This window comes from Elaeis guineensis, chromosome 8, assembly GCF_000442705.2.
Source record: "Elaeis guineensis isolate ETL-2024a chromosome 8, EG11, whole genome shotgun sequence".
Lineage (NCBI taxonomy): Eukaryota > Viridiplantae > Streptophyta > Magnoliopsida > Arecales > Arecaceae > Elaeis > Elaeis guineensis.
Window position 1 is genome coordinate 127,979,478 of NC_026000.2, and position 10,906 is coordinate 127,990,383.

The window sequence follows — 10,906 nt, forward strand, 5'->3', positions numbered from 1 at the left end:
AATGTAGCCGCCTTCTGCATGGAATTAAATGTTGTTATGATACGTAGATGGATTAATATGGTCAGGTGGTCAAGAGATTAATGCAAAGGATGCTTTGGGCTTCTAATGCTCTTTCCATCATAAACTATAAAACTTCTGTATGGAATTAAACGCTATTATATATGATCCATGGTGGAATATTATGAAGACAAATGACATATGGAAAGCTTTGCTAACTAGAAGCCTCCATTATGATACATGGTGGAATATTACGAAGGCAAATGGCATATAGAGAACTTTGCCAACTAGAAGCACTGATTTTAATATATATATATATATATGAGGCAGGTGGTCTAAAATATTATTATACATAATAAGAAGAATATAAATGTACTTTATAATGTTATATCCATAAATGTGTAGGGACCCCTTTCTAATATACAATCTATATGCATTCCTAATATTAAAATATTATATTTATAATTATCTTGACTATATTTAAATTCTCATCTTCAACCAATTTCTTGGTTTGATTCTTTAATAAGTGTATGTTTTTAATTCCTTTACGATAGAATGAGAAACATAGTTCTTCCTATCATAGCTAAATAATCTTGATAGTAAACTACAACTATTATAAATGTTTCTAAGATAAGAAATTGACAAACACCATAATAACTTGAGAAAAATTAGAAATGCTCAGATATTTAAAATAAATGAAGAACCATAAGATGCTAAGTTGTTGGGATTTCATCAAAATTAGAGATAAAAATAATATCTATATTTACCAATTGAGTATGAAGTGAAAATTTTGACTCACGGATAAACTAAAAGGATGAAAAAAGCTTAAACATTAACATCATTTGAATAAAATTATAAATCATTATCAGTAAGCCATCAACCTTAATTGAGTTAAAAGAATATTTGTCAGAAACTATAACAATCCATGAATTTCACAAGTATTAAATCATAATCAAAAGAATACAAATAAGGATCTGTATATTAAGAGTCATATATGGATATAAATATAAATATACCATTTGTTGACAATTTTTCAATATATTATCTAAGTGATAATATCTTTAAATGAGTCTACCAATAAAATTTGACTTTTCCCACTTATTTTTTATTGTCCTGTATTCATAACTAATATCATGATTTGTATATAGTATTTGACCATCAAAATTGCTCATACTGATCCATAAATATTATATATTATCCAACATATGGGAATATTCAATAAAAATATCGTTGATTCATAGGGATCATATAATAGCAATGCTCACGGTACTTAAATGATACACAACAAAAAAAAAAAAAAAAAAAAAACTTTACTGAGAAATCTGTTACATCATCATGGTCTCTCTATGTTTGGTTGATACTATGACATGATGGTGGTTGACCCGGTGAACTAATTTTCTATCATTATCCTTGCAACATCAACCACTTGGAGAGTGAAGAAAGCAATTTCGTGAATCAACTTGGCTTAGACATCTCAAAAAGAAAATGGAGAATAAAAGAGTTTTTAAAAATATGATTCTAATTTTTTTTTTCTTTCAAAAATGATGAATAAAATTTATAACAATCCCTCTAATTATACTAGTAAGTCCTGTCCTTATAAAATCCTAATCAAATTTCTCTTTTAGTTGAAGAGGTTACAATTGTTGCGGCCAATCCCTGCTGCACTCATCATCAGAGAAGAGCACTTGCAAAAAAAAGTCCTCACTGATCGAAATTATGTCCGACGAAGACCCTCCGATGCTTAAATCAGTGGAGAGTAGTAAACAACATATAAGAATTTTGAATAGCAGAGTCTCAGCTCAGAAGTGTCTTACCTATGCTGTTCATTTATCTCTCTTTTATAGGTGATTCAGATGTAATCGTCGAGCACGTGGTCTCGCTTTTTATGGTACTAAATTATCGAACCATAATCATGGAGTTAATGAGTTGTTTCTACCTACTAATGACCGTGATACGTAATTGATAACCGTTTATAACGGTTAGATATGTAGGTTCCGCATATTTTGACCTTATGCAATCATGGAAAGATAAGCCGACTATATGTCGGTAGATCTGAATGAGCATCGATTGGTAACTTTGATATGTCGATGGTCATCAGTCATATATTAACTGAGTCATCATGGTTGTCCGTTGATGGTTAAGAATAGTCGATTGTTGGTCGGTCAACTAATTGTGAGTCAGCATACTGTGTTTATGAAGTCAATCTATAGTCGAAATTGGGGGTCGGTTGAATTGTCCCAACAGTTGCCCCCATTCCCAAGTCCAAGATAGCCTGACGTGCATATTGTCACGTGGTCTGTCACGTTGGATGAAAGGAGTTGTTACATCACGTGCTACTTCAAGCCCCGATTCAGCTGTTGGCATTAATGATTTTTTGAAATGCGAGGGATCTCCAGCTATTTTATTATTTCGATAACTGAGAGATCATTATTGGGCTGTCATTTCGGAAAGATAATTCGATACTTAGAAAATTCGGACAATTTGATTCTGACTAATAGATCTTAGCCACATGTCCAAATGCCATTGGTCCTGAGCTGTTCACATGGATAATGGTGAGGTGGCATGATCTGGGAGTAGGTGCATTGAATCGTCCGATCAATAGTTGGTCTCAATGTCGCCACGTGTTGATATCTGAAAAGATTCTGATTTCATCCGGACTGTTAGGGGGTCCTATATATATAAGGTTGCTTTCATCTAGGCTTTACTTTTGCATTTGTCGCCTTTCTGCAACAGAAAATTCTGCTGCCTTTCTGTAACAGAATGTTCTGCTACCTCCAGCACTAGGAGCTTTCCAAATTGTTCTGTCCCCACGCATCATCTTTGACTCCAGATCGAGTTCTCCTTCCTTCTTTTAAGATTTTTCTTCTTTTAAGATTTCTTTTTTCCTTCATTTGTTCTTCATTTTCAATGACAAGTAAGAAGGCTTCATCTTCTTGGGGCAGTCGGTCGGAGAATCCGACCGACGAATCTCCCTCAGGTCCGAAAACAGAAGCTTCTTCCTTATCCGGATCCAATGTTGAACGGCTCCAGGAATAATACCGTATCCCGAAGCAATATCATCTTTTTGCTCCTGATGCGGATGGTCAGATAAACTCTCCTCCTCCGGGTCAGATCGCATTTTATATCGAAGACTTTTGGGTCGGTCTTCAATTTTCAATTCCAGAGTTTGTCTGAAATCTTCTTGACTACTATAGTCTCTGTCCTGCTTAGCTATCTTCGAACTCCATCTGGCTGATCATTAGCTTTATTTTGTTATATCAACTTATATCGACTGAACCTTGTTCTTCTCTCTTTCAAACTTTCTTTATCCTTCATCTTCATCCTAAGGCCAAGGGTTGATGGTTCTTCAACTCGAGGAAAGGTCTTTCTTTCATCTCCGATCTTCCATCGTCCATTCATGGATGGAAGAATCAATTTTTCTTTATTTCCTCTTCTTCTCCCTGGGGCTTCCCTTCATGTTGGGGCAATCCAAGAACTAGCCCCAATGAGAACAGTCGGGTGGAGCCTGCTAATCGAGAAGACTTCTTCTGATTAAAGGATATAAAAGTTCCATCGCAGCAAAAGCTGATGACTGAACAAGCTCTCTACGATGTCAGACTTAATTCGGTAACTTTCTTAGGTATAACATAGTCGGTCATTTCACTTTTTTTTATTTATTTCTGAATTTTGCATTGATCTTTTTATTTTGATTACAGTGATGCAAACAAGGGCACGAGTGTCAGCCGCCGACATTCACATATATGCTATCAAGAAGAAGGCAGCAACTGAAGCTGGACCTTTTCGACCGCCGAAAAAAAGTCAGGTCGCCACTCTATTGGTACCGACGAAGAAATCCAACATTCCGTCAAAGACAGTTTCTGAGCTAGTTCTAGCATTGTCAGCCCCGATAATGCTTCTTCCGATCGAGGCACCGTCTACTAAAGCTGGGATGGCGAGAGATGAAGGAGCTACGACTGAACCATCGATGGCTCCATCAGCAGGGATTCAGGCTGGATTGGTTGTGGTTGAACCTCGGCAGTCTGTGGCTGCGCCGGCTGTTCCTCCAGCAGAATGGTCTCAGTGCATTCGAGTACTAATTTTCTGGCAGTTTCAAGCATGCGACTGTCGACTGGAGATCGGGAGAAGACGTCGGCAACTTCGATCGATGATGGGTCATCTACAGGCCTCCCCACATTCTTCGACATCTGGATTGCCGAAGGTGAGTCGGTCTTGGCCAATCCGACATTGGCCAAGTGACTCATTAAAGCTGCCCTTCTCCCAACTGACAGGGAGAACAAGAAGAGTCGGACAGTGGCCAAGATGTTCTCTTCCTTCTACCTGGTGATACTTGAGGTAATCTTCCGACATTCCTCTTTCTCTTTCTTCTTTTTTTTTATCTGACTTGACTTGTCTTCTATTTTTAGTGGGCACACGATATGCATGCTCTAAAGAGCAGGTATCGAAAGATCGCCGATTTTTGTCGATCTTGGATGAACAAGGTGTCGGCTGCCAATGCTAAGAAGACTGCTGCCCTCGAACAACTCCAGACAGCAATCGAACGAGAGGCAAAGCTTCAGAAAGAAGTCTCCCATCTGACAGCCGACCTTCAGTCCTCTAAAGTTGAGCTTGAGTCAGCTCAACAAAATATCACATCTCTGAAATCTCGAATCAGGAGTAAGAAACATTCCATCCATCAGCTCCAGAGAGAAAAGGATGGATGTATTGATGAGCTTGAAGCAGAGCGCAGAAGGCATCAAGCCACCTTAAAAAGGGTAGTACTGGCCGATGCTAAGTCGGCCTTCACATGAGCTGAAGCAGAGTTGGCGAAGGATGCCTTGAGTCTGGCCATCGAGAACTTCAAGAATTCGAAGGAATTCAAGGAAGAAATTCTCGAAGGCAGATTTACTTCCTACTATGTCGGATACAAGGATGGTCGAGATGCGGTCGGTAAATTATATCCAGACTTGAACTTGAGCAACATCGTTCCTCCTGACTCGAAAGAAGAGGCTGCTGAAGAAGGTGCCGCACCGATCGAAGATAACGCACTGACAGCACCAGGACCTGCTCCAGCTATCGAAGCTGCATCGGAGCAAGAGGATGAAAAAAATGACTGTTGATCGATGCAGCATTTTCACTTTCTTTTTTGTAATTGGACTTTAGTCCAATTTTTGTAACTTCCCCTTCAATGAATGAATTTTTTTTTTAAGTATAAATTCTCTTCTTTTTGTGTGTTCTTTCAATGTCGTAGAATCATAGTCAGACAACCAAATATTAATTGGCGAGTCGGATGTTCAGTAATAATTATCGTAGCATTTATCCGTTAGTCGAATGTCGATCGACATACTTTATCTTTTAGGTATTTGGATAGATGGTGATAAATCGAATATCCTTCGACTGTCCATAGTTAAGTCGGTATGTCTAGATATTTGATAAATAGTGGTAAGTCGAATATCCTTTGACCGACTATAGTCAAGTCGGTGTGTTTTCGATTCGACTAGGGTTAAATCGATATAATATTTTACTTAGTTAAAACTAAATCGACATAAGTAGTTGTTCGACCAGAGTCGATTTTTACAGTGAAAATCGAAATATAGTCGATATGTCGATTTTTATGATTGACCGTTCATTTATCGATCTATTGTCATTTTGTAGTTGACTGAAGCTTTCATGATTCTGAAATTTAATATTTCATTTTGAATATGGTACATATGAACAACTTTATTGACAAGACATCTTCAAATTGTTGACATTTCAAGTTCGAGAAATAGTTGTTCCATCAAGAGTTTCTAGTCGATATACGTCTGATCAAAGCATCTCGATTATTCTGTAGGGTCCTTCTCAATTGGAGACAACTTTTTCTGGTCTAGAAGCTTTGAGATTTCTGTATTTCCTAGAACCAGATCTCTTGGACGGAAGATTTTCGACTTGACTTTCATATTATAATACCAAACTACTCTTTGCCGATATGCTGCCATCCAAATATGAGTTTGATGTCAAACTTCTAAAAGTAAGACTAAATCGACTCTCCGATATTTTGAATTGCTCGGCTCATTGTATTGTTTCACCCTTGCTGATGGTAATCCGATCTCAAGTGGGATCATCGCTTCTGTTCCATAGGTCAAATTGAATGATGATTCTTTTATTGGTATACGAGGGGTTGTTCGATATACCCATAGGACTGGATATAGTTCTTCCATCCGAAGGTCTTTAGCTTCATTCAGTCTGATTTTGAGACCATGCAAAATTATTCGATTTGTTACTTTCACCTCACCATTAGATTGTGGATGACTGACGAATGTGAGTTTGTGCGTAATGTAAAATTTTACACAGAACTCTTTAAAGTTCTGATTATCGAATTATCGACTATTATCAGTGATGATGATATATGGTAGACCGAATCTACATATAATTAATTTTTGAATGAAGTCTTTCATCTTACTTTCAGTGATATGTGCCAAAGGTTCAGCTTCCATCCATTTGATGAAGTAATCAATGGCAACCACTATGAACTTTCTCTGACAGATGCCAGAAGGAAAGGATCAAGTATGTCAATTTTTTATTATGCAAAGGACCATGGTGAACAATTGATATCAGCTGACTAGCTGGTTGATGTTGTATATTTGCATATTTCTGACATGGTTCACATCTTCGGACAAGTTCAGCTATATTTTTCTTTATGGTGGGTCAATAATATCCTTGTTGTAAGATTTTATAAGCCAGAGATTTGTCTCCCAAGTGATTTTCACAAATTTCTTCATGAACTTCTCTGAGTGCATAGTCGGCGTGTGCTGGTCTCAAACACTTCAGTAATGGAAGAAAAAATGATCTTTTATAAAGTTGGCCTTTTATCAAAATATATTATGAGGCCGTCCATCTGAGTCATTTGATTTCTGAAGGATCTGTTGGTAGAGTTCTATCAATCAAGTACTGGATGATCGGATCCATCCAATTTGGCTCATCATTGAGTTATAGCACTTCTTCGACTTTATCAATACTCGACTGTTCAAGGTGTTTGATAAATATCCTATCCAGTGAATTGAATGATGTAGTTGCAAGTCGAAAAAATGTGTCTGCTCGAGCATTTTCTATTCTTGGGATGTGAGAGATCTCAAAAAATTTTAGAGTCGATACAAGATCTCTCACCTTCTGAAGATACTTCATCATATTGGGGTCTCGAGCTTCAAACTCGCCCTTAACCTGTCCGATAATCAACAGTGAGTCGGTGAAGACCTTCAGACTGTCAATATCAAGTTTCTTGGCAATCTTCAAGCTGGTTAGGAGAGCTTCGTACTTAGCTTGATTATTTGAAGCTTTAAAATTGAATCGAAGAGCATATTCAGTTACAATCCCTTCAAAATTGATGAAGATGAGACCAGCTCCACTATCCTATGCGTTAGATGCTCCATCAATATGTAACACCCACGTCAATGCTAAGTCGGGCTCGGGAGTTGCAATTTGTTTTTTTTGTCGTTGGATTCATCCTTAGGATTATTATCTGGTATAGTACATTCGGCGACGAAGTCGGCCAAAACTTGTACCTTTATTGATAGACGTGAGCGATATTGTATATCAAATTCACTGAGTTTTATTGTCCACTTTGCCATCCGATTCGAAGTATCCGATCAGTATAAAATCATCTTTAACGACTGATCTGTCAAGACAACAATGGGATGTTCTTGGAAGTATGGATGAAGTCACTGTGATGATATGATTAAAGCATAGATCATCTTCTCCGCTCTTGAATATTTTATTTCAGTATTGTGAAGCACCTTGTTGGTATAGTAAATAGATCATTGAATTCAGTTCTCATCCTCTTGAATGAGTATCGAACTAACTGCTTCAGTCGAAGTCGTCAAATAGAGATACAAAGTTTTTCCGACCTTTGATTTTATAAGTAGTAGTGGAGATGCCAGATATCTTTTTAGATCTTTGAAGGACTGTCGACACTCGTTCGATCATGAGAAGTCATTTGCTTGCCTCAGAGTCTTAAAGAAGGACAAACATCTTTCTACTGACCTTAAGATAAATCGATTGAGTGCGGCTATCCTTCCATTAAATTGTTGTATCTCTTTTTTGGTGCCTGGATGCTTCATATTGATGATAGTTTTTATCTTCTCAAGATTGACTTTGATTCCTCGTTGTGACACAAAAAATTCAAAAAAAAATTTAGAAGTTACTCCAAATGCACACTTGGTTAGATTTAATTTCATCTGAGGTCGTCGAAATGTGCCGAAGGCTTCTTTCAAATCTCAAATATGATCAGAAGTTTGAGGATTTTTTACTAGCATATCATCCACATAAACTTTCATATTTCATCCGATTTATACCTTGAATATTTTGTTGACTAGCCATTAATAAGTAGCTCCGATATTTTTTAAATCGAAAGGCATTACTTTATAACAGTAGATGTCTTTGTCGGTTACAAAAGCTGTGTGCTCCTCATCTGCAGGTGCCATCCGAATCTGATTATATCCAACAAAGACGTCTATAAAGCTTAAGAGTCAGTGTTCTGAAGTTGCATCAACTAGTTGATCAATTTTTATAAAGAAAAACTATCCTTCAGACAGGCCTCATTTAGATTTATATAGTTGATGCGGATTCTTCATTTTTCATAGATTTTTCTTACCATCACTACATTGGTGAGCCAATCGAAAAAATTAGTTTATCTGAAGAAATTAGCCATGAGGAGCTTGTCGACTTCTTCATCGATGATCTTCTATCTTTTAGGAGAAAAAGACCTTTTCTTTTGTCTCACCGACTTAACTTTTAGATCAATGTTTAGCCGATGGGTTATTATTTTCAGAGGAATGCCTGGCATATCAGTAGCCGACCAAGCAAAAATGTTAGCGTTTGCTCTTAGTAGATTTATTAGTTGTTGCTGCTCTGGATCAGGCAACTGCGATCTAATTTAGATCGTCTTCTCAGGATCTTCTTCTTTTAGTGGGATAAAAATCAATTGTTCGATCGATTTATCTCTTTCTTCATTTTTTTTTAATCTAATTTATCAGACAAAGAGTCTTCTGGCTGTTTATTCTATGTGGAGATCAGAAAGCAACATCAGATGAGTTGTTGATCTCCATGCATCTCTCCGACTCTATTTTTTGTTAGAAATCGGACCAATAGATGATATGTTGAGACTACTGCTCTCAGGATATTAAGTCCAGATCGTTCAAGTATGGTATTATAAGCTGAAAAAATTTGAATAACTGTGAATGTCAATAAAACAGTATTCTGTTGTGGATCTGTTCCTGCGGTTAATGGGAGAGTAATTTCTCTTTCCACAGTAACTGCATCTCTAGTAAAACTGACTAATGACATCAAAATTCTTCTAAGTCGATTAGTCGCTAATTGCATTCGGAAGAAAGTCGAGTAAAAAAGAACATCTGTTGAGCTTTCATTATTAATTAGAATTTTTTTTACATCATAATTTGCTATCATCGTCGAGATAACGACAGTATCATCATGAAAAGTTTGTATTCTCCGAACATCATCTTTCAAAAAAGTAATTACATTATCAAGTCGTCATTTTTTTACCGACTCTTCTTCAAAAGTTGCCCCTCAGCTCTTTGGTCATCCGAAAATCATGTTGATTACTCCCACCGTTGGTCGATTGTTGATTGTCTCCTTATCTTGCGGCTGAGGTTGTTGGTCGGTGGGAGGTTGAGTCAGACAATCGCATCGATATTTTTTGAGGTAGCCTCATCGAATTAGGACTTCTATCTGGTCTCTGAGCTGGATGCACTGTTTGGTATCGTGTCCATGATCATGATAAAACTGATGGTACTTCTTCTTATCACGACTCCTCGATAGCACTTTCATTGGTGGGGAATGTCGTAAATACTTTTCTCCTTCGATCTCCATCAAGATCTATACACGGAGAGTAGAAAGAGGAGTATAAGAGTCATACCTGCTATAGCTATTCGGCTTCGGACTCCGTCGTCGAGGTGAAGCTCGTTTATTAGTAATTGACCGACTTGATTCGGTCGGAGCTTCACTTTTCTTCTGTTTCTTCTTCTGACATTTTCTTTCTGTATGGCATCGATCGGAAGCAGCTTCATCCATGCGAATATACTTGTACACACGCTCTAAAAATTTAGCATAGGTCTGAAGAAGAGTTTTATCTAGAGAATAGGTAAATCTGGATCTCCTCAGACCCCTCTTTATGATCGATATGGCCATATCTTCATTAAGATCCCTGACATCAAGTGTGGCCGCATTAAATCGAGCCACAAAATCTCTTAACATCTCTGTCTCACCTTACTTGATAGAGAAGAGACTGTCTGATATTCGTGATGGCCTTCGGCTAGTGCTGGAGTGGGCCAGAAAAGATTGTTCGAGCTGCTCAAAGAAGTTAATACTCTCCGACTGAAGCTCAGAATACCAGGCTCAAGCAGTCTTCTGAATAGTTATCAAAAAATCGATGCATAAGAGGGCGTTGGTTGTCCTCTGGATCATCATGAGAGCTTTATAGCTCTCCAAATGATCGACAGGGTCGATGGAGCCATCATATGGCTCCATCTGCGGTATCTTGAATCGAGACGGAATCGGTTCGTTTAGGATGCGCTGAGAAAGAGGCTAGACAGTATGAAAATCATAATCGTTGGAGGACTTCCTACCTTCCATCTGAAGTCGAGCAAGTCGATGGTCGATTTCTTTGAACTTGCATTCATAGTCGTCGAACTATCATTGTCGGAAAAAATCAGGAGTAGAACCCCCTGAAGAGCTTGAAGATGGAGAAGCAGAAGGCGTCCGCGGCTTTTTCTCCTTTCTGATACTATGTGGATGAGAAAGAGAGGGAGAACACCGTGAATGATGGGTGGCACGGTGGGAGTGCCGAGAATATGGCTGTCCATCTTGATGAAAGTGTCAAGACGGTCATCGCTCTGGAGAAGAGGAGGGTGAACATCGTGGTGGGCGGCGACTGTGCCTA